Raw genomic sequence first — 19920 nt, 5'->3', positions numbered from 1 at the left:
GCGATCAATTCTGCTGCCACCGGCACCGATACAAGACTTGCTACCGCCTAACAAGCTGAATCCAGCACCGGTCAGTGCTCCAACAGTTGACTGCAACCCCAAGGCGGGACCAGCGCAACTCCTGTGTCCTGCTCACATAGCAGTTTCTTCGGCACCACAGTCGCCACTGCTCGACACCGAACACACCCCGAGCTACATAGCATGGTACCATCCTTTATCTCCTGCACCATGCATAGTGGTGAGGAAGGATATGTTCAGGACAACGCTCATCCCCATCAGAGATGAGACCTACATGGAATGGAAAGCCTAAGCCTCATTCCTCCGAGCATTCACTGCCCTGGTATGCACAGCAGTAGCCTTACCCATTACCACCTTACCCCATGCAATGGCCACAATGGGGTCCTTGGCCCACATACCAGATCCCCTATCCTTCCCCAGCAACAGGAGGTTCCAGAGTACATCCATCATTACCACACAGAGAAACCTCTTACCCTCCTGAGACAGAGATAGAAGAGAAGAAATACTATCTCAGGCAGACCCGGATGATTCACCACCTGCCCCTTACTCATCTTCTGCACCAGACAAAGCGGTGACGCCGTCTATCCCTACGACACCAGATGACCTGAAACAGTTCCAAGAACTCTTCAAAAGAGTAGCAAATAGCCAAGAAATTTCCTTACATGAGGTGCAGAAGAAACAACATAGGTTGTTAAAAAACTTACAACCAGCATCATTGACCAAGATTGCCCTCCCCATTGAAGAGGCTATAATAGAGCCTGCGGAGGTAATATGGCAAACAGTGGCATCGGTATCCCCGACTAACAAAAGATCTGACAGAAAATACTTCGTTCCAGCCAAAGACATGGAATTTTTGTTTTCACACCATCAAGCCTGCTTTCTAGTAGTAGAGGCTGCTAATCAGTGTAGCAAACAGCCTCATTTACGCTCCTCACTGCCAGATAAAGAACACAAGAGATTGAACCTCTTTGGGCGGAAAGTTTACTCGTCAGCCACTCTTCTGCTTAGAGTTGCTAACTATTCTGCTCTACTAGCAAATTACGACTACTCTAACTATGGTAAAATACAAGAGCTCGTGGAAGACCTCCCCAAGCATAAACGTCCTCAACTCAACGCCATTATCAACGAGGGTCAGTTAATATCAATGGATGTAGCGGACATAGCTGCCTAAAGAACCACAACAGCTGTGGTTATGAGAAGAACATCATGGTTGCAGACTTTGGGAATTCCAAAAGAACTACAGCTAAAAGTGGAGGACCTCCCCTTCGATAGGGATAAACTATTCTCGTCTCCATACCATGAAGGCCTTCTGAACAATGCTGCATACACTAGGCAAACACCCACCGCCTGACAAACGCCCTCACTTTACACCAAACCAGGTCACGAGACACCTCATTTAACCTTCAACAACCACGATACTTCACTCAGAACAGACCCAAACAACGGGCTCAGAGATGACGAGCTACACAGAACCAGACCTCGTCCACCCGTCCATTTACATCTAAGCCACAATTTTGAGGTCTTGGTCGAGGGTATGCACCACCTCCCATATCTCTAGTGCCAACAGATACCCCATTCCACAGTTTTGGTCACCGCCTACGCCCATTTTACCATGCCTCAGCTGCGATAACCACAGATCAATGGGTTTTGGAGATCATAAAATCCGGCTACACCAGTCCTTTCACAGCCATTCCCCCTACCCTCCCTCGTATCCCATCCTTCTTCAGGGACCCCTATCACGATCACCTTCTACAACAGGAAGTAGACTACCTCCTACTGCTGGGTGCTGTAGAACCAGCACCACATCAATACCAAGGGAGGGGTTCTTATTCCAAATATTTCCTGACAGAGAAGAAAGGAGGGGATGGAGACCAATCTTAGATCTCCGAAAACTCAACAGGTTCGTATGCAACCACAGGTACAAAAATGATCACTCTGGCCACAATAATCCCAGCGCTAGATGGTTTGCAGCCCTTAACCTCCAAGATGCATACTTCCATATTACAATACATCCTGCCCACAGATGGTTCCTGAGGTTCACAGGCGGACCCAATCACTACCAATACAGGGTCTTTCCCTTCGGACTGTCCACTGTTCCCTGCGTAGTCTCAAAAACGCTCGTGGTAGTAGCAGCACATTTATGACACAATGGAGTCATAATCTTTCCCTATTTGGATGATTGTCTTCTCAGAGGTGCAAACCGAGAAGAAACGGCAGGCATGCTGAAGACCACAATAGACCCGGTTCACCAACTAGATCTACAGATGAACGAAAAGAAATCCACCCTGGAACCAACCCAGCAATTGGAGTTTATTGTAGCCGACCTAGACTCCATACAAGCCAAGGCAATATTGCCAAACCACAGTTTCACTGCATTGACCAATCTTATTTACACGGTGATCATCAGACCACAAACTTCAGTGAGGACATGCCTTCAGATTCTGGGACATATGTCAGCTACAACTTTCGTAGTAAAGTATGCCAGACTCCATATACGCTGTCTGCAGCACTGGTTGAACATGGTCTATGCACCCAGCAAACACTATCTCAACAGATGTGTGACACTACCACCAAATATTATCCTCACCCTACAATGGTGGACACAGCCAGGGAATGTATGCTCCGGGATTCCCTTTCAACAAGACACCCCCCGCATCAGTGACTATTACAACAGATGCCTCCCGTGACAGTGCCCCCTATAAGGCTTTATGGAATATGCTTATGAATGTATATATGACATAACTAGAATATGTTTTATGCTACATATGTCATGTAACATATCTCTGTAAAGGTTATGATCGACACAATCTATTAATCCTATTTGTATGCATGTATCATTTTTGTACTTGAAGTTAGGAATATTGGCGGTATACTTGCTTGATTTCTATTGAGAAGAGAATGTGCAAATTAAATGCCCAATCAAGAACCACTTAAGCCAACAACGAACTCGAAGATGCCAATCCACATTGAAGCTTTCCCAGGAATGTGGCTTGTCTGGTAAGAAATTCAGTCATGAATGCACATGTGACTTGCCCATGTGACTCCAAAACTCCATCTTGGAGCTGGATTTTGCATAGGAGAGAGGAAGGGGGTCTCCCCCCACAAGGGAAAGTCTAGTTAAGCCTTTGGGAGACCCCTCAATTTTGTCTTCAGCTGGCTAAAGAGAGAGCCTCTCTACTCCCAAGGATACCTGAAAGAAATTGGAACAAAGGACAGTAACTACAGGGGGTGAGAATGATTGTTGGACCCAGACTAGAAGGAGACTAGTCTGTAAAAGGAAGCTTATTGAAACTGGTGAGGTTTCATCTGTATTCAGATTTCTTAGACATAGACTTGTGTGTTCTATTTTATTTTGCTTGGAAATTGACTTTGTTCTCTCTGTTACTACTTGGAACCACTTAAATCCTACTTTCTGTATTTAATAAAATCACTTTGTACTTATTAATTAACTCAGAGTATGTATTAATACCTGGGGGGCAAACAGCTGTGCATATCTCTCTATCAGTGTTATAGAGGCGAACAATTTATGAGTTTACCCTGTATACGTTTTATACAGGGTAAAATGGATTTATTTGGGGTTTGGACCGCATTGGCACTTTGGCATCTGAGTGGTAAAGACAGGAGCACTTCTGTAAGTTTCTTTCAGTTAAGTCTGCAGCACTGGGGCAAGTAATTCAGACCCTGGGTCTGTGTTGGAGCAGACTGGCATGTCTGGCTCAACAAGACAGGGTGCTGGAGTCCTAAGCTGTCAGGGCAGGAAAGTCTTGGCACATCGGTTGGCAAGTCCTAAGGGAGTTTTCTGTGATCCAATCCGTCACACCTACCTGATGGGTTGGGGTACCCACTTGGGTCATCACAATGTACAAGGCAAGTTGTCTGCGATGGAAAATCACCTACATTTCAATCTCCTGGAACTCTGGACGGTACACAATGGATGCCGACACTTCCTTCCACTCACACATGAGCCCTCAATCTCTATTCTCACCGACAATGTGGAGTGCATGTTTTATATCAATCGCCAAGGAGGAGCCAGGTCTCACTCGCTATGTGTAAAAGCCATGAATTTATGGAGCTTCTGCATCCGCAACAATATAAACATCACAGCATCATACCTACCAAGGTGCCAAAACACTACAGCCGACAACCTCAGCAGGCACTTCTCACAGGAACACGAGTGGGAAATCCACAACAGGGTTCTCAACACACTATTCCGAAAATGGGGTCACCCAGTAATCGACCTTTTCGCCTCAGCAACAAATCACAAATGTCCACTATTTTGCTCCAGGGCATGGAATGCCTTCCTCATCCCATGGAATGTGTCACTCATGTATGTCTTCCCGCCGTTACCACTGATCCCATGGGTCATCCGCAAGATACGACTCGACACCGCATACATCATTCTCATTGTCCCCACATGGCCCAGACAGACTTGGTTTCCGTACCTCTCACGTCTAGCAGTCTGTGCCCCACAACTGCTGCCTTTCCAGATGGACTTCCTGTCCCAGAACAAGGGCCTGACGCTCCATCCAGACCCAGCGAAACTCCATCTCAAAGCGTGGCTCCTCTTTGGTTCCAACATGGGGAATTGAACTGTTCGGAGAAAGTAAAATAGGTAAAAAAAAGTTGCCTCACCACTAACAATACTTACTGCCACAAGTGAAGAAGATTCTCCCTTTGGTGTCACCAATGACAGCTGGATGCAACCAAGGCGCTTCTATCGATGATCCTAGGCTACCTACTAGAAATGAAGGAAACGGGGTTAGCCATAAGCTCTATTAAAGTACACCTCGCTGCCATTACGGCCCTCCATGAACAGAGAGAAGGGGCTTCAATATTCATTCACCCGATTACACGGTGCTTTCTAGCAGGTATACAGAACATGTACCCAGAAGTACACCAACCTGCACCACCATGGGCTCTCAATCTTGTGTTCAAATGTTTCACAAGACCACCCTTTGAGCCTCTAACAACCTACTCGCTCCTTCACGTGTCACTGAAGGTCGTATTACTAGTGGCAATCACGTCTGCCAGACGTGTCAGCAAAATAGGAGCATTGATGACTGAATGACTGTACACTGTATTTACCAAAGACAAAATCATGTCATGTCCTCACCCAAAATTCTTGCCCAAAGTGGCTACAAATGTTCATATTACCCAAACCATACACTTACCTGCCTTCCAGCCCAAGCCACATAATGACTCCCGAGAAGCAACATTGCACATGCTGGATGTCAGACTGGCTGTAGCCTTCTACTTGGACAGAACTAAACCATTTCGCAAGTCACCAAGACTATTCGTCTCTACAGCAGAGTGCTCCAAGGGCTCTACAATATCGACGCAGAGACTGTCTAAAATGGGTCTCTACCTGTATTCAAACTTGCTACCACCTGCATCACAAAGAACCCACCGTGGGCATCAGATCCCACTCAACGCGAGCCACGGTGACATCGATTGCACTCTTGAACAATGTCCCCTTAATAGATGTTTGTAGAGCTGCAACCTGGACATCGGAGCTCACTTTTGTAAAGCATTACGCTATCACCCAAGGCCTAGTCTCAGACTCTATTGTTGGCCTTACAATGCTCTCATAACACACTTATACATAACTCCTAACCCCTACCACCCTGGAGGGGTACTGCTTTACAAGCACCTTGAGTGGCGCACCCACAGGGACACCACTCGATGAAGAAGAAGAAGTTACTCACCATGTGCAATAACTATGGTTCTTTGAGTTGTGTGTCCCTGTGGGTATTCCACTACCCACTCTCCTCTCATCTAATTCCAGTAGAGAAGGAACTGAGGGGACAGTCAGGGGGGCGCACGCTATAGGAGGTGCCAGTGGCTGCCCTTCCCCCTACCCAGTACTGCTGCGAGAAATCTCTGATCTCCAGCGCACAGACGCACCGACACCTAGAGTGGAGCACCCACAGGGACACACATCTCGAAGAACCATCGTTACTGCACAAGATGAGTAATTTCTTCTTACACTAAATCGATATCATCACAGAGTAAAAATCACAGTACACTGGCCAAAACACAGTATTCACAAGGCCTCTCATTTTCAGTTTTTATTTTAAAATGTCCTGGGAATTTATTTAATGTAAAAGTGGGTGAAAATTGGTGCAAAAAAATAACTTCACAGTTTCCTGGGACAATAATGGGGGCCGGGAGGACAGAAGAAAAGTCAGAGTATTGAAAGTAAAAACAGTTTAATGCTTTAATGTATTTAATAACTGTATTTAGCTGATAGCTGAAAATACAGTCCAGCTTGAGAGAATGCTTAAAGAACTGACTGCGAAAAGTAGTCAAATAGGATTAAAAATGAACCAGTCGAAAACAAAATATATGAGATCAGATGTTCTGCCAAGAACCCAAATTACTCAGGGAGAAGAGCAGATCCAAGAGGCTGACAAATACGTTTATTTGGGCCAGGAAGTCAAGATGCGCCACGATCAGAAAGGCAAACTGTCGCGCAGGAAAAAAAGCTGGATGGTGCACATTCAATGACATCAGGGACATCTTCCAAGGAAAGATCAGCAAAACAACTCGTGCAAATCTTTTTAACTTGACCGTGCTTCCAGCGATGCTATATGGCAGCGAAACACGGTCGCTGATGAAGACTGAAAAATATCAACTGTCTGTCACACAGAGGGCAATGTAATGAACATTTTTGGGCATTTCGCTCCGCAATCGCATCCCCAATGAAATAATTAGGCAGCAGTCTGGAGTCTGAGATGTTGTCAAAAGCAAGCTCCACAAAATGCGGTGGGCGGGACATGTGGCCTGACTCAGTGACAACAGATGGACTGCAGCTATATCTGAGTGGCATCCGCGAGAACTGAAACAGCCATGCGATTGGCCTCCGGTGGGATGATTTCTTAACAAGGACCTATGGACAAACATGGCGAAGGATGGCCAGAGCAAGAGAAGATTAGAAGATGTGTTGTGATCGGCTCAGTCTTAAAGCAACTAGTATGTACAAGTATGCAAGTGGAACCCTTCTGCCAGTCAATACAACACAAAACTGGTTTGAGCCTCCACCCAGTGACCTGGGCACCTCTAGAGGAAATACTGCCCCTCTCACAAACAGAGTCTGAGTGTAGCAGAGAAACTTTTAATGAAAGGAGGGAAGTAACTCAGCATTAATTTGGGAAAATGGAGGGTTCATAACATAAACCATGAGCAAAAGACCCACCTACAAATAAGTTGGGCTGTGTCCTTCTCCCTCAGGTTCTTAAGTCCAGCAACCCAAAAGTCCCTTTCACGTGTCCGTCCCTTTTCTGCACACCACACTACCCGCCGGCTCAGCGGGTAGCAATCGATGTATCGGGGATTGATTTATCGTGTGTAGTATAGACATGATAAATTGATCCCTGATTGTTCTCCCGTCGACTGCTGAACTCCAGCTTGGCGAGAGGCGGAAGCAAAATCGACGGGGGAGCCGCGGCCATCGATCCCGCGCCGCAAGGACGCGAAGTAATTCTAAGTTGATCTAGGATATGTCGACTTCAGCTACACTATTCTCGTAGCTGAAGTTCCGTATCTTAGATCGACCCCCCGTCCCCCAATGTGGACCAGGCCTTACAGTGCAGACCCAGAGTCCAGAGGTGCATCTGCAGAATTCACCTCCCACCCTGGGTGGAGGGCGCGGGTAAAAGAGGCACATTACTCGCTCTGTTGCCCGAGCACTTGCGTGCCGCTCCTCTTTGCCAGCTGCATTGACAGCCGATTGGTGCCCCGCTCTTCTTCGTCACTGCGCCTCACCTCCGGGCTCTGCCAATTGCCACCTCGCCAGCTGACTGTCAGTCACCTTCTACTGCCACCTGCCTCTCATGCTGTGACGTCTGCAGGTCAGTCTCTTAGTGATTTTCAGCTCTGGGCACAAACACGGTCCCACCACAAGCAATTTTAGCTCTCAGTGATTTTTAGCTCTTAGCAGGGTGGGCAGAGACACTGCCCAACCACAACTGATTTCAGCTCCAACTGAGATTTTAAAATAATGAAGGGGCTCCTAATGAAGTCTATTTAGCTCTCTCTTTGAACAGTGGGGAGGAACAGGTTAAACCAGACCAGAGACCCTTAAGAAGACTCCACACTTCCTGATTGGTACATCTGTCCCCCCTTACTTTCATAGGCCTCTGGCATTCCAGGCCCTGGCTTAACAAGCTGGTCAGCTGATGGTGACCCCCCCTCATTTGGGACAGGTTAAGCACAGTTCTGCTCCCGTTGTTCCTACAATAATGACATCATTGAAACAATATTTCACTACTCCTTCATTCAGTACTAGAGTGATTTGTAACCCAGCACCAGCCAAAGTTGATTTATTTGAGCAACACAGCTCCATCTGCTGTATATCTAGGCAGAGTAGGGGCATGGCTACACTCGAAACTCCAAGGCGCCGCTGCAGGAGCGCTCCCAGGGCAGCGCTTTGAAGTGCGAGTGTGGTCGCGGCGCCAGCACTGGGAGAGAGCTCTCCCACCGCTGCAGGTACTCCACCTCCCCAAGGGGATTAGCTTACAGCGCTGGGAGCGCGGCTCCCAGTGATGGGGCACTGTTTACACTGGCATTTTACAGCGCTGTAACTTGCTGCACTCAGGGGGGTGTTTTTTCACACCCCTGAGCGAGAAAGTTGCAGCGCTGTAAAGCGCCAGTGTAGCCATAGCCTAGGTGTGTTCATGTAAACAGTTTTTTCCTGAACTCTCTCCCACTCCCAGCTAGCTGTCGGGAATTCATTCAGACCCTGCTTACATATGTGGATGCGTGTGTGTGTGTAGATCTTCCACTACATTGCCTTATTTTAACAGACAGCATCACCTTTCCATTTAGGCTAATTTGTTATTGACATAAACACATTTATCTAATATAATGTATTGGCTGTTCTTAACATAATCTGTATTTTCATATACTGGAGAGGTCCAAAAATTGGATGAAAATAGTAAAAACTGAATAACAGCTTTTGTAAAACCCAGGCAATTAAAAAAAATTTGAAAAACTAAAACCGAAGGGCCTTAAGTATTCATAGATTATTACAGGAAGCTCCAAGTGCTTCACACACCTTCAGTCTGGAGAGTCACTACAGCAGCCTAATGAGGCCAGGAGGACTAGATAATGAGGTGAAAGCTGAAGAATAAAAGCCCATCTTTGGAGATACTGGATTACAGCTGCCCTCATCTCAGAGCTTCGCGCCTTCAGCGTTAGCCTCCAAGAGATTCAGTAGCTTGTGTCAGTTCTCTGAGGGACTGGCAGTTGAGCCAGTTCTCTGGGCTAGGGCCCTGTCTCTACACTCTTTGTTTGGGATGCCTCTGAGTTCTGGCCAGGAGTGAATCTGCATTAGCCTATTGACCATGGAGTTACTCAAGGCATCCAGACAATATTTGCACAGCTACACTCTGTTCAGAAGAGAATGAATCCCTCCCTCTTCCCATATGAAGGGGTGGTCCATCGTTCAGTCTGTTTCAGAGCACTCCCCTGTCTAGACTGTGACTGTTCCCAGTCCATCTCCTGTAACTCACATTTCCAGGTGTCTGTCATCCCGTGTGGGGATCCAGGAATGATACGCACCCTGGGCCCCAATGACATTTATTGCCTGTTAAAGGCTCTCTGCACTAGGGCCCTTGAAGGCCTTTCCATGAACTGTGAGACAACTGGCCAGTCTCTCCCAGTCTAGGCCAAGCATTTCCCCACTTGTCTAACAGTTTTCAACACCACCAAACCCAGGTCAGATCCAATCTCCTTTTGTGGTAGGGGCAAAACATCCTTCAAGTTTATTCCTTTGGCTCTGGATGAACGTCGGTTCTTCTCAGGGGAGGAGGTTGGCGTTTGGTGAAAGCAGCGGCGTGTGTCTTACATACTGTGAGGATGTTCCTTACTGCAGTATTTATAACATACCCACATGTGTCCCCAGCTGGGACAGGATTGTACCAGCTGGGAAAAGGTTGGGACTGGCAGGTGGCGTCACTGTCACGATTTTCTAAGTATTCTCCATCAATTTCCCGTTTGTTCAATGTGCCACATCTCAGTCCCTCACCTGCTCTCATATATTCATTGCTCTGTCACATTCCTGATGTGGGTGTTTACCGAGGACTGTGATTGCTGGTTCAGGATTTGCGGATATTGTAGGCAGATATCTGTTTATCATCATAAATGAGACACAGCTATTCTGGGGGACCAGTAGCGATTCTGCCCCTGTGAGGATGGCAATAGGAACTGGGAATATGGCAGCACCTCACAGCTCCTCCACCTAACTGCCCTTGTCTCTGTGCCTTACTGAGCTCCAGATCAGTGCTCCCATTCATAACATCCCATGGACCCTGGCGGTGCCTGAGTAGCACCATTGAGCTGGGAGATACTTGATGCTGGTTGGCAGAGGTGGAGGGAGGGTAAAGTAATGCAATTTCCCTGAGGGACCACTGAGGGCAGGGATTGAAGGGGGCACCGTTAAGTTTGTCTGTCTGTGTTGGGGGCAGGGGTCCTCTTGACAGCAAAGCAGAAAATGCTGAATGTAGAGTGCTGAGAATTAAACTCTCCCATTTGGGAAGGGCATGAGGGCCCCCCCCCCCAAAATCCTGCCTCCCTACTTCAGCATTGGTGTGAGGGTGAAAGGGGTTTGAAGTACGGCAGAGCATATGCTGTGGCAGGTCTTACCAAGCTGAGATGGTGTTGAGCTAGCCTCCAGGGTAGTAGGTAGTCTGACCATACCTCTATTAAGCTAGGGCAACCTGGCCAAAGTGGAGGGGGTACCGCAGCTACAGGACACAAGGGTTGGCACCCCGAATGCACTGCTGCAAGATTCTCCTGCCAAACAAGCCACACAATGCAGAATAAACTGGAAAACAGCTCAGACTCATGCGTCAGCCTGACCTGGGATAACACAGGACGAAAAACAGAGGCTAGTCTAACTATTTGTTGCAAGTCACAACACAAGAACACTGTCATCCGATTCATATATCGATATTTACATTGAAGTCAGAAAATCAATAAAAGCCGAGGTCATAGGGTTATGTGAAACAAGAATAAAAGACATGCATCTGATGAAGTGGGCATTCACCCACAAAAGCTTATGCTCCACTACATCTGTTAGTCTTTAAGGTGCCACAGGACTCTTTGTTGCTTTTTACAGATCCAGACTAACACGGCTACCCCTCTGACACAAGAATAAAAGACCTCATTGCACAATGGAAAAGCTGAGAGCAAGTATTCCTAGGAAGATCACTTGACAGTAGAGCAAGGATTGGCGGTGTAGGAGTCATTGTCAGGAAAGAAACAGTTCCAAGGATAGTTAGCGGCAACATCGTGTCACCCCAAATAGCAGGTCTCACGCTTCAGATAAAATGAAGGAGAACGATTCAAATTATTCAGGTGTATGCTCCCACGCAGCAAGAGGAAGATGAAGAAATGGACCATATCTACGAAGAGCTGGAGGAGGTAATGCAGAAAAGATCCACCTACACAATTATCCAAGGGGACTTCAATGCAATAGTAAGTGAAAAAGAAAAGTATGTGAGAAAATTCAGTAAAGGTGTAAGAAATGATTGTCTGGTTGCATTCGGAGAGGCAAACCATCTCCACATAATGAACACAATATTTGAAAAAGAACCTTGTCGGCAGTGGACAAGGAAACATCTGGATGGAGTCGCACTGAATCAGATTGATTATATAAAGACGGATACCGGAAGTGAGTGAAATGAACCTTGAGTATAAGGTCAACAAGGACATCGATGAAGCCTCTGAATAGTTTATCTCACAGCTAATCTCAGCAGCTAAGAAGGGAAAAGCATTGAAAATGTTGGGATGCAAGCAGAGGACCAGTGAGGAAATTGTGAATCTGATGGCAAGGACGGTGCGCATGAAATTAGAAGGAAAAATGGGCAAAGAATACAGAACACTGTGCAAAGGAATTTGTGTGAAGATCAAAGAAGACTACAAAGACTTTAGAAAAGAGAAATTCATAGAGGCGGCTGAAAAGAGTGAGTCTGAAGAAGGTAGAAAGAGATGTTAGACTGAAACGGATAATCCCAGAAGCGCTGTTGTATAGCACATGATTGGATTTTTGGTGTCCTAAGAGATTTGTGCACATGTTTAATTAACTGGTGGCAACAGCTAATTTCCTTTGTTTTCTTTCTCAGCTCTTCCCCAAAGGGGGCGGAGGTGAAAGGGCTTGAGGGTACCTCACCAGAAGGAATTCCCAAGGGTGTCTTCTTGGGTTCCAAAAAGGGTTTTGCATTTGGTTGATGGCAGTGTTTACCAAGCCAAGGTCAGAGAGAAACTGTAACCTTGGGAGTTTAGAAGCCTGGAGTGGCCAGTATTAACTTTTAAAATCCTTGCGGGCCCCCACTCTCTGCACTCAAAGTGCCGGAATGGGGAATCAGCCTTGACAAGGCAATATCAGGTTGCGCGTGCAAACCATCCCCCAAGTATATCTGCTTCTGATCTACCACAGTAGCTTGTATCTTTTTATTAGTCAGTTTGTTAGGTATTTGTTCTCCATTTGATAGAAAATAAAGGTATATATATTGTGATACAGCATGGCCAGATGGCAGCAGGAGAGTGATAGATGGGCTATATGTAAGCCCCAGGATGTTGAGAACCATATTTCCTGTAGAGGGAAGAGACGCTGCTACAGTTTAATTAGTGCACCTGAAGCCAATTAGACCAATTAGAGCACCTGAAGCCAGTCACCTGATAAAACCCCCCTGCTTCAATCAGACAGTTGGAGGAACTGAAGCAGAGTGCTTTGTTGTTGGAGCAGAGAGCAGTTTGAAGGAGAGCAGTTTGGAGGGAAGCAGAGGAGAGTTTGGAAAAGTGCAGTGGCGGGCCAGAAGCCCAAGACCCTTGGTAAAGGGAAACCCAGCTTGTACCGAGCAGAGGAACTCCACAGACACAAGGGGTTGGGAGAAACTTAGCCCAAGCAGAGAGAGGGCAGGAAGCTCCACAAGCTGAAGGGCCAGAGAGGAAAGTAGCCCAGGGGAAGGAATCACTAGTTCAAGTGGTTTGCCACTATACCAAGGGCCCCTGGGCTGGGACCCGGAGTAGAGGTCGGGCTGGGGTCCCTCCCTCTCCACTCCCTTTTCTGGGATACTAGTGGGACAGTTAATACCCCAGATCGGGGCGAGAAATGGCGCCCTGAACACCCTCACAAGAAGAGAAAGTGCGGGATCCATCACAGACTCCCCTGTAAGGGGCATGTCCGCTTCATTCAGCTCAAATGCTGCCTCTCTTGTAAAGATGCCTGGGTGAATCATACATGCTGCAGAAGTGCAATGTATGCCTAGGCCTGAACTATGGGGCTGGGAAGAACCAGGCAGTCAAACTTTGACACCTTATGATGGAGAATTCCCTCCAGCCTGCTCCTGAGCCAGGTCAGGAAACCCCTGGACGTCAGTTACCAGGGGCAAATAGGGCCCTTCCACCTCAGCTCAGCATTCTTCTGGGAAGGAGAAATTCTCAGAGCCTTCCTCTGAAGTCTCCCAGAAGAGCAAATCTAGTGCCCTTCCCAGGGGTTCCTCCACAAAAAGAATTCACTCCAGCCAGATCTACAGCCTCTGAGAGGTTTTCCTCAAGGTGGAAGAGGCTCCTCCAATATGGTGGACATGGGAAAATGCCACGATTCTAAGTCCAACCAGAGCTCTGGGAAGACCCTGGTAGCACCAAACAAGAAGGAGCAGTACTGTCATCTCAGACTCCACTCTCAATATCCTTACCAACTGCTGAGGTACCATGAAAGCCTTCAACCTCATCTGCACCAGCCCCGTGGCACCCCAGGACTCCATTGCCATCAGAAAAGGACAGACACCTCTCGGTACCACAAAAGCTCTCGGTACCTCAGGACGTCAGACTACAAAAGGAATTGGTGATGAGTGCTGAACCTCAGTCTCTGTTGGTAGCAGCCACAGAGCACCTTTCGGTATCGAGAATCCCCCATCTCCAGATCCCTTTGCCTCCCCGGTGCCATTGTCCCGCCAGTCCCATTCTCTGGGAGCTGCTCCAGATGACCTTCCCTCTACCTCCTCTCTTTTTGTGCAAGGTTCTCCAAAGCATCCTCACACACACACACCCCTTTCCCGAAGGGGCAGGGGAGATGTTTTGGGACCTCATCGATCCTGGTGGGAGCAGCTCCGGATGCTACCCCCTTCCCAGTAATGGCCTCAAGGGACATATTGGAATCCCTATACTGCCTATTGTCAGCAGTTCTCTAGGTCCCAGCCCCATCCCATTGGGATGACAGGGAGACCCAAACTTCCCCTCCCCAGCAGCAAGAGGAAACATTTCAGGAACAGCAGTCCAGGGCAGACAAAGAAGCCACATCTCAGACCTCCTTCCCAGATGAGGCCCTGATGCCTTTCTGCTAGTTCATGATTTTTGCCAGTTCCAGGACCACATTAAGCCAGTGCCAGAATCTGCAGATACCACTGGAAGATCTTGGAGAACTCCAACACAAGCTGCTGGATATTCTGCACTCTGTGACGCCATCAGGAGTCACCTTTCCCATTAATGAGGCTCTATGGGAACCCACTAGAACCATCTGGCAAATCCCAGCTACGGTGACACCCACTTGTAGGAGGGCTAACAAATAATACTATGTCCCCTCCAAGGACTCTGAATTGCTGTTTTCCAACCTCTCTTTGTTGATGTGGTGAACACCATTACAAATCCACCCCATATGACAGAGACCAAAAGCATTTGGACCCCACTAGGCTGGAAGGCCTATTCATCAGCTATGCTGCAATTCCTCTATGCAAATTACCCAGCATTTATGGCCAAATACTTTACCAACTATACATAATTTGAGTCATTTATTGAATGCCTTCACTCGGATCAAAGAGAACAATTCCAGGCAATTGTTGCTGAGGGTCAGTTGTTGGCAAGAATGTCTTTGCAGGCAGCTCTTGATGATACAGACACTGCATCTCTGTGGCGGCAGTTCTGTGCCGGGCTTCCTGGCTGATATTGTCTGGCTTCCCCAGGGAAATTCAGAATACAGTTGAGGCTCTTCAATTTGGCAGATGAAAGTTGTTTGCAGAGAACACTGACAAGTCATTAAATCCCCTTAAAGATTCCAGGACCATATTATGCACTTTGGGCATCTACACTCCTGCAAACAAACAGAGATTCAGTGGATCACCAATGGCTCAAAAATCCCTTTCATACTTATACCTCAGCTCACAGAGTCAGCGAGATTGGTGCATTCATGGCAGCCCCTCCCCACACCCCCTTTCAATGTTTCACAAGGAGAAGGTCTCCTTCCGACTGCATCCCAGCTTTCTTCCTAACGTGACTTCCAATTTTCACCTGAATCAGACCATATAGCTGCCAGTTTTCTTCCCAAAACCACATACTTCCCACCAGGAGACAGTTCTCCACACTCCAGATGTCAGGAGGGCAGAAGCCTTCTACCTCGACAGAACTAAACCATTTCACAAATCCAATAGACTATTCATTTTGATTGCAGATAGATTTAAGGGATTTGTCATTTCCATCCAGAGACTTTTGAATCACAACTTGATACCAAGCTGTCGCCATTACACTCCCTATCAGTATTTTGGCACATTCAACCAGATCACAGTCTACATCTATAGATCTACTTTAAAATGTGCCCATTTCAGACAGCTGCAGGACCGATATGTGGTCTTCAGTAGATATTTTCGCTAGACACTATGCATTAGTCGATGTCTCCAGGTCTGATGCTGCAGTCAGCAACGCAATTTTCTCTTCTGTTCTGGACTCCATTCCAAAGCTTCTTCCTCCTACTGCGGATACTGCTCAGAAATCACCCTGAGCGGTAGTAGGGATAGGACTTGAAGAAGAAAAAGGGGTTACTCCCCCTGTGTAGTAACTGTAGTTCTTTGAGATGTGTCCCCCTCTGGATGCCCCACTACCCGTCCGCCTCCCCTCTGCTTCAGAGTTTCTGCTCAGACTTGGTGGTGCAGAAGGAACTCAGCGGACTGTTTGACCATGCAGCCTGATATGGCCTAGACCAGGGGTTCTCAAACTGGGGTCAGGACCCCTCAGGGAGTCGCGAGGTTATTACATGGGAGGTCGTGAGCTGTCAACCTCCACCCCAAATCCCGGTTTGCCTCCAGCATTTATAATGGTTAATTTAAAAAAAATAAATTTTAATTTATAGGGGAGGGGGTCGCACTCAGAAGCTTGCTATGTGAAAGGGGTCACCAGTACAAAAGTTTGAGAGCCACTGGCCTAGATGCAGGGCACAAGGGGCACACGCAGGCCCAGTGTGGTGCACCCCTAGGGACACACCCTCTAGAAGAACTACAGTTACTGCACAGGAGAGTAACCCCTTCTTTTGGTTTCGTGGGTTTCCTTAAAGCTGATTTGACTTGTGATGTGCTGCCACTTTGCTTTAATCTGATTCACATGCAGCAGTTCACAGAGAAAATCAAGTTCACCCAGGGCTCCATGTCTAAACTCTAAGCACAAGATTATGATATTGTGCTGCCATTACAAAATGAGATTAGGCCCAGCTCCACAAAGGGACGTTGGCCCGACGGTCTGAATACACAACAGGAGTTAGGCACAGTGATGCTGAGCGTCACAACACTTCACTTCTAGGCACCTAGAAAAATCACTGGGATTCACAAAGCCTGAGTTAGGCGCCTGAGCTCCTGCCCAACAAATGGGGGAGAGACTGACGCCTTAGACTGTGAGTCACAAAACCCTGCAGAAGGCAGGTGTGACATACCCAGGGGACAATCTAGACTAGTGCGTAGCTGTGTCACCCTTTCCCCCTAACCTGGGGTTCCCTTTTCACTGCTTTGCTGCTGTACGCACCAGTCAGGACTGCTCACAAACAGCCTCCAGCATGCAAGTCCCTCCCAGCTACGTCTGTGTGTGTGCAGCAGCCAGCCAGTAGGGTTGCCAGGCATCCAGTTTTCCACCAGAACGCCTGGTCGAAAAGGGCCCCTGGTGGCTCTGGTGGACTGTTAAAAGTCCAGTCGGCGGTGCAGCAGGGGCTTGGGACTAAGGCAGGCTCCTTGCCTGCCCCAGCGCCACGTGGCTCCTAGAAGTGGCCACTAAGTCCCTGTGGCCCCTAAGTGCTCCAATGTGTAGAGGGTACAGTGACCAATGTGTAGAGCTGCAGGACCACCCATGTGCCCAGAGGCTGCAGGGTCTTGGCAGCTGCTTCCTCGCAGCTGCAGTAACTGCAGCTGGAACCCCGCACCCCTCATCCCTGGCCCCACCCCAGAGCCTGCACCCCCCAGGCCAGAGTCCTCGCCTCCCCCTCCAATCCTCTGCCCCAGCCCGGTGAAAGTGAATGAGGGTGAAGAAGAGTGAGCAACGATTGGAGAGGGGCATGAAGCAAGCAGAGGCGGGGCCTCGGAGAAGGAGCAGGGCATAGGCGGGGCCTCGAAGAAGAGAGAGGACAGGGCAGAGGTGTTCTGTTTTGTGTGATTAGAAATTTGGCAATCCTACCAGCCAGCCACACCTTGGTTATATTTCAGGGTGTTCCCCCGGCAATATCTGTCCTGTAATGCCAAGCCCTCTCTGCACAAGACAAATTCATAAAAAGTCCATATTTCTTTAAAAGAAATAATATGCACAATTTGTTACACCAAATTGAGTTTCCCAGACACTTCAATTTAATCACACTCGATTAGATATAACAATTAAACAAGTTTATTAACTACAAAGAGAGTGATTTTAAGTGAATACAAGTAAGGAGGCATAAACGTCCAAAATGGTTAGAAGAAAAATGACGATAAAACACAATTGGCGCCTAACTTAACAAATTGTGTTACATTCAAAGCAAAGCTCTCAACAGTCTTACTGGCCAAATTTCATCCAGGATCTAGTCTTCTGTTTAATGGCTGCTTCCTTTGTCCCTTCTCTTACCGTGCATAGAGTAGGGTTACCATACGTCTGGATTTTCCCGGACATGTCCGGCTTTTTGGGCTCCAAATCCCCGTCTGGGGGGAAATCCCCAAAAGCCGGACATGTCCGGGAAAATCGGGACATGCGGGCCGGCGGCCGGCGGTCAGCGGTGCCGGGCCGGGGGCTCGGGAGCCAGCGGTGCCGGGCCGGGGGCCGGCGGCTCGGGGGCTCGGGGGACGGAGGTCGGCCGGGCCGGGCCGGGGGCTTGGGGGACGGAGGTCGGCCGGGCCGGGGGCTCGGGGGCCGGCGGTCGGCGAGGCTGGGCCGGGGGTGCTCGGCCGGGGGCCGGCAGTGCTGGGCGGGCCGGAGGTGCTCGGCCGGGGGCCGGCAGTGCTGGGCGGGCCGGAGGTGCTCGGCCGGGGGCCGGGCCGGGGACTGGCAGTGCTGGGCGGGCCGAACCTAGGGTTACCATATTTTGAGCCTCCAAAAGGAGGACACTCCACGGGGCCCCGCCCATGCCCCCCCGCCCCAACTCCGCCCCCTCCCCTGCTTCCCACGAATATTTGATTCGCGGGAAGCCTGAAGCAGGTAAGGAGGGTGTGGGGGGAGGAGGCGCGTCTCCAGCCTGGGTCGGCTAGGGTTACCATTCGTCCGGATTTACCCGGACATGTCCTCCTTTTTGTGCTAAAAATAGCGTCCGGGGGGAATTTGTAAATCACTCAAAATGTCCGGGATTTCCCCCCCCCCCCGGCAGAGCAGAGCGAGCGGCTGGGAGGGCTGCAGGAAAGTCACGGGCTGGACTCCGGAGCAGCTGTAGAGGAGCTCCTCCTCCTCCCTCCCTCCCTGCATTCTGAGCCGGCAGCTCCTCCCCGGCAGCCCCGCGCCCGGCTCCAGCAGCACTGTGCAGGGCCAGGGACCGTGTTGTGTGTTGTGCTGGGGAGCGCAGCCACATCTCCGGCTCGCACAGAGCCCAACACCCTGTTCTGAGCAGCAGGGTAAGGGGGCCAGGGGGGCAGGAGAAGGGGCAGGGAGGTTCTGGAGGGGGCAGTCAAGAAATGGGGGGGGGGGTCGGGAGTTCGGGGGGGGGCTTTTTGGGGGGGAGTGGAGAAAGTTTTGGGCAGTCAGGGTACAGGTAGGGGGTAGGGTCCTGGGGGGCAGTTGGGGGGGGTCTTAGGAAGGAGCAGTTAGGGGATAAGGAACAGGGAGGCTTAGGTAGGAGGTGGGGTTCTGGAGGGCAGTTAGGAGCAGGGGTCCCAGGAGGAGGCAGTCAGGGGACAAGGAGCGGGAGGGGTGGGGGGTTGGGAGTTCTGGGGGGGAGCTGTCAGGGAGCAGGAGTGGGGAGAGGGATCGGAGCAGTCAGGGGACAGGGAGCAGAGGGGTTTAGATGGGTTGGGAGTTCTGGGGGGGGGGGCTGTCAGGGGGTGGGGAGTGGTTGGATGGGGCGTGGGAGTCCCAGGGGTCTGTCTGGGGGTGGGGGTGTGGATAAGGGTTGGGGCAGTCAGGGGACAAGAGGCAGGGAGGCTTAGATAGGGGGTGGAGTCCTGGGGGGCAGTTAGGGGCAGGGGTCCCAGGAGGGGGCAGTCAGGGGACAAGGAACGGGGGGAGGGTTGGGGGTTCTGGGGGGTGGGAAGTGGGAGGGACAGGGGCGGGGCTCCTCCCGTCCTCTGTTTTGCTTGCTGAAATATGGTAACCCTAGCTAAGCAGAACTCAAGTTTTACTATATAGTCTGCAGTCAATCAGGAAGTAAGGGGGGAATGGGAACAGAGACTGTGGGTGGGGGAATTGGGATCATGTTTTGCTAAGGGCAGGAATGGGAACAGGGAATGGGAACAGGAACAGGGACACAGGCAAGGCTCTGTGGTGTCAGAGCTGGGAAGGGGGACACTAGGGTACGTCTTCACTACGCGCCGTATCGGCGGGGTAGCAATCGATTTATCTGGGATCGATATATCGATCCCCAAACGTGCACACCGTCGACTCCGGAACTCCACCAGAGTGAGCGGCGGGTAGCGCAGTTGACGGGGGAGCCACGGCCACCGATCCCGCGCTGTCTGGACCCCAGGTAATTCGATCCAA

General features: G+C 49.5%; 1 long non-coding RNA gene across 1 annotated transcript in view; it reads right to left on the bottom strand.

Moving 5' to 3' along the window:
• The window catches only part of LOC135977739 (uncharacterized), a 117405-nt gene that overhangs the window by 20066 nt on the left and 77419 nt on the right, over positions 1 to 19920 (bottom strand). The window contains exon 2 of the long non-coding RNA XR_010595156.1: positions 4461 to 4608. This is a non-coding gene — a long non-coding RNA (uncharacterized LOC135977739). The remainder of the gene's footprint in view (positions 1 to 4460; positions 4609 to 19920) is intronic.

This window comes from Chrysemys picta, unplaced genomic scaffold (genome assembly GCF_011386835.1).
Source record: "Chrysemys picta bellii isolate R12L10 unplaced genomic scaffold, ASM1138683v2 scaf21, whole genome shotgun sequence".
Classification (NCBI taxonomy): Eukaryota; Metazoa; Chordata; order Testudines; family Emydidae; genus Chrysemys; species Chrysemys picta.
Note: the sequence above shows the minus strand (reverse complement) of the source record. Positions and strands in the feature narration are given on the sequence as shown.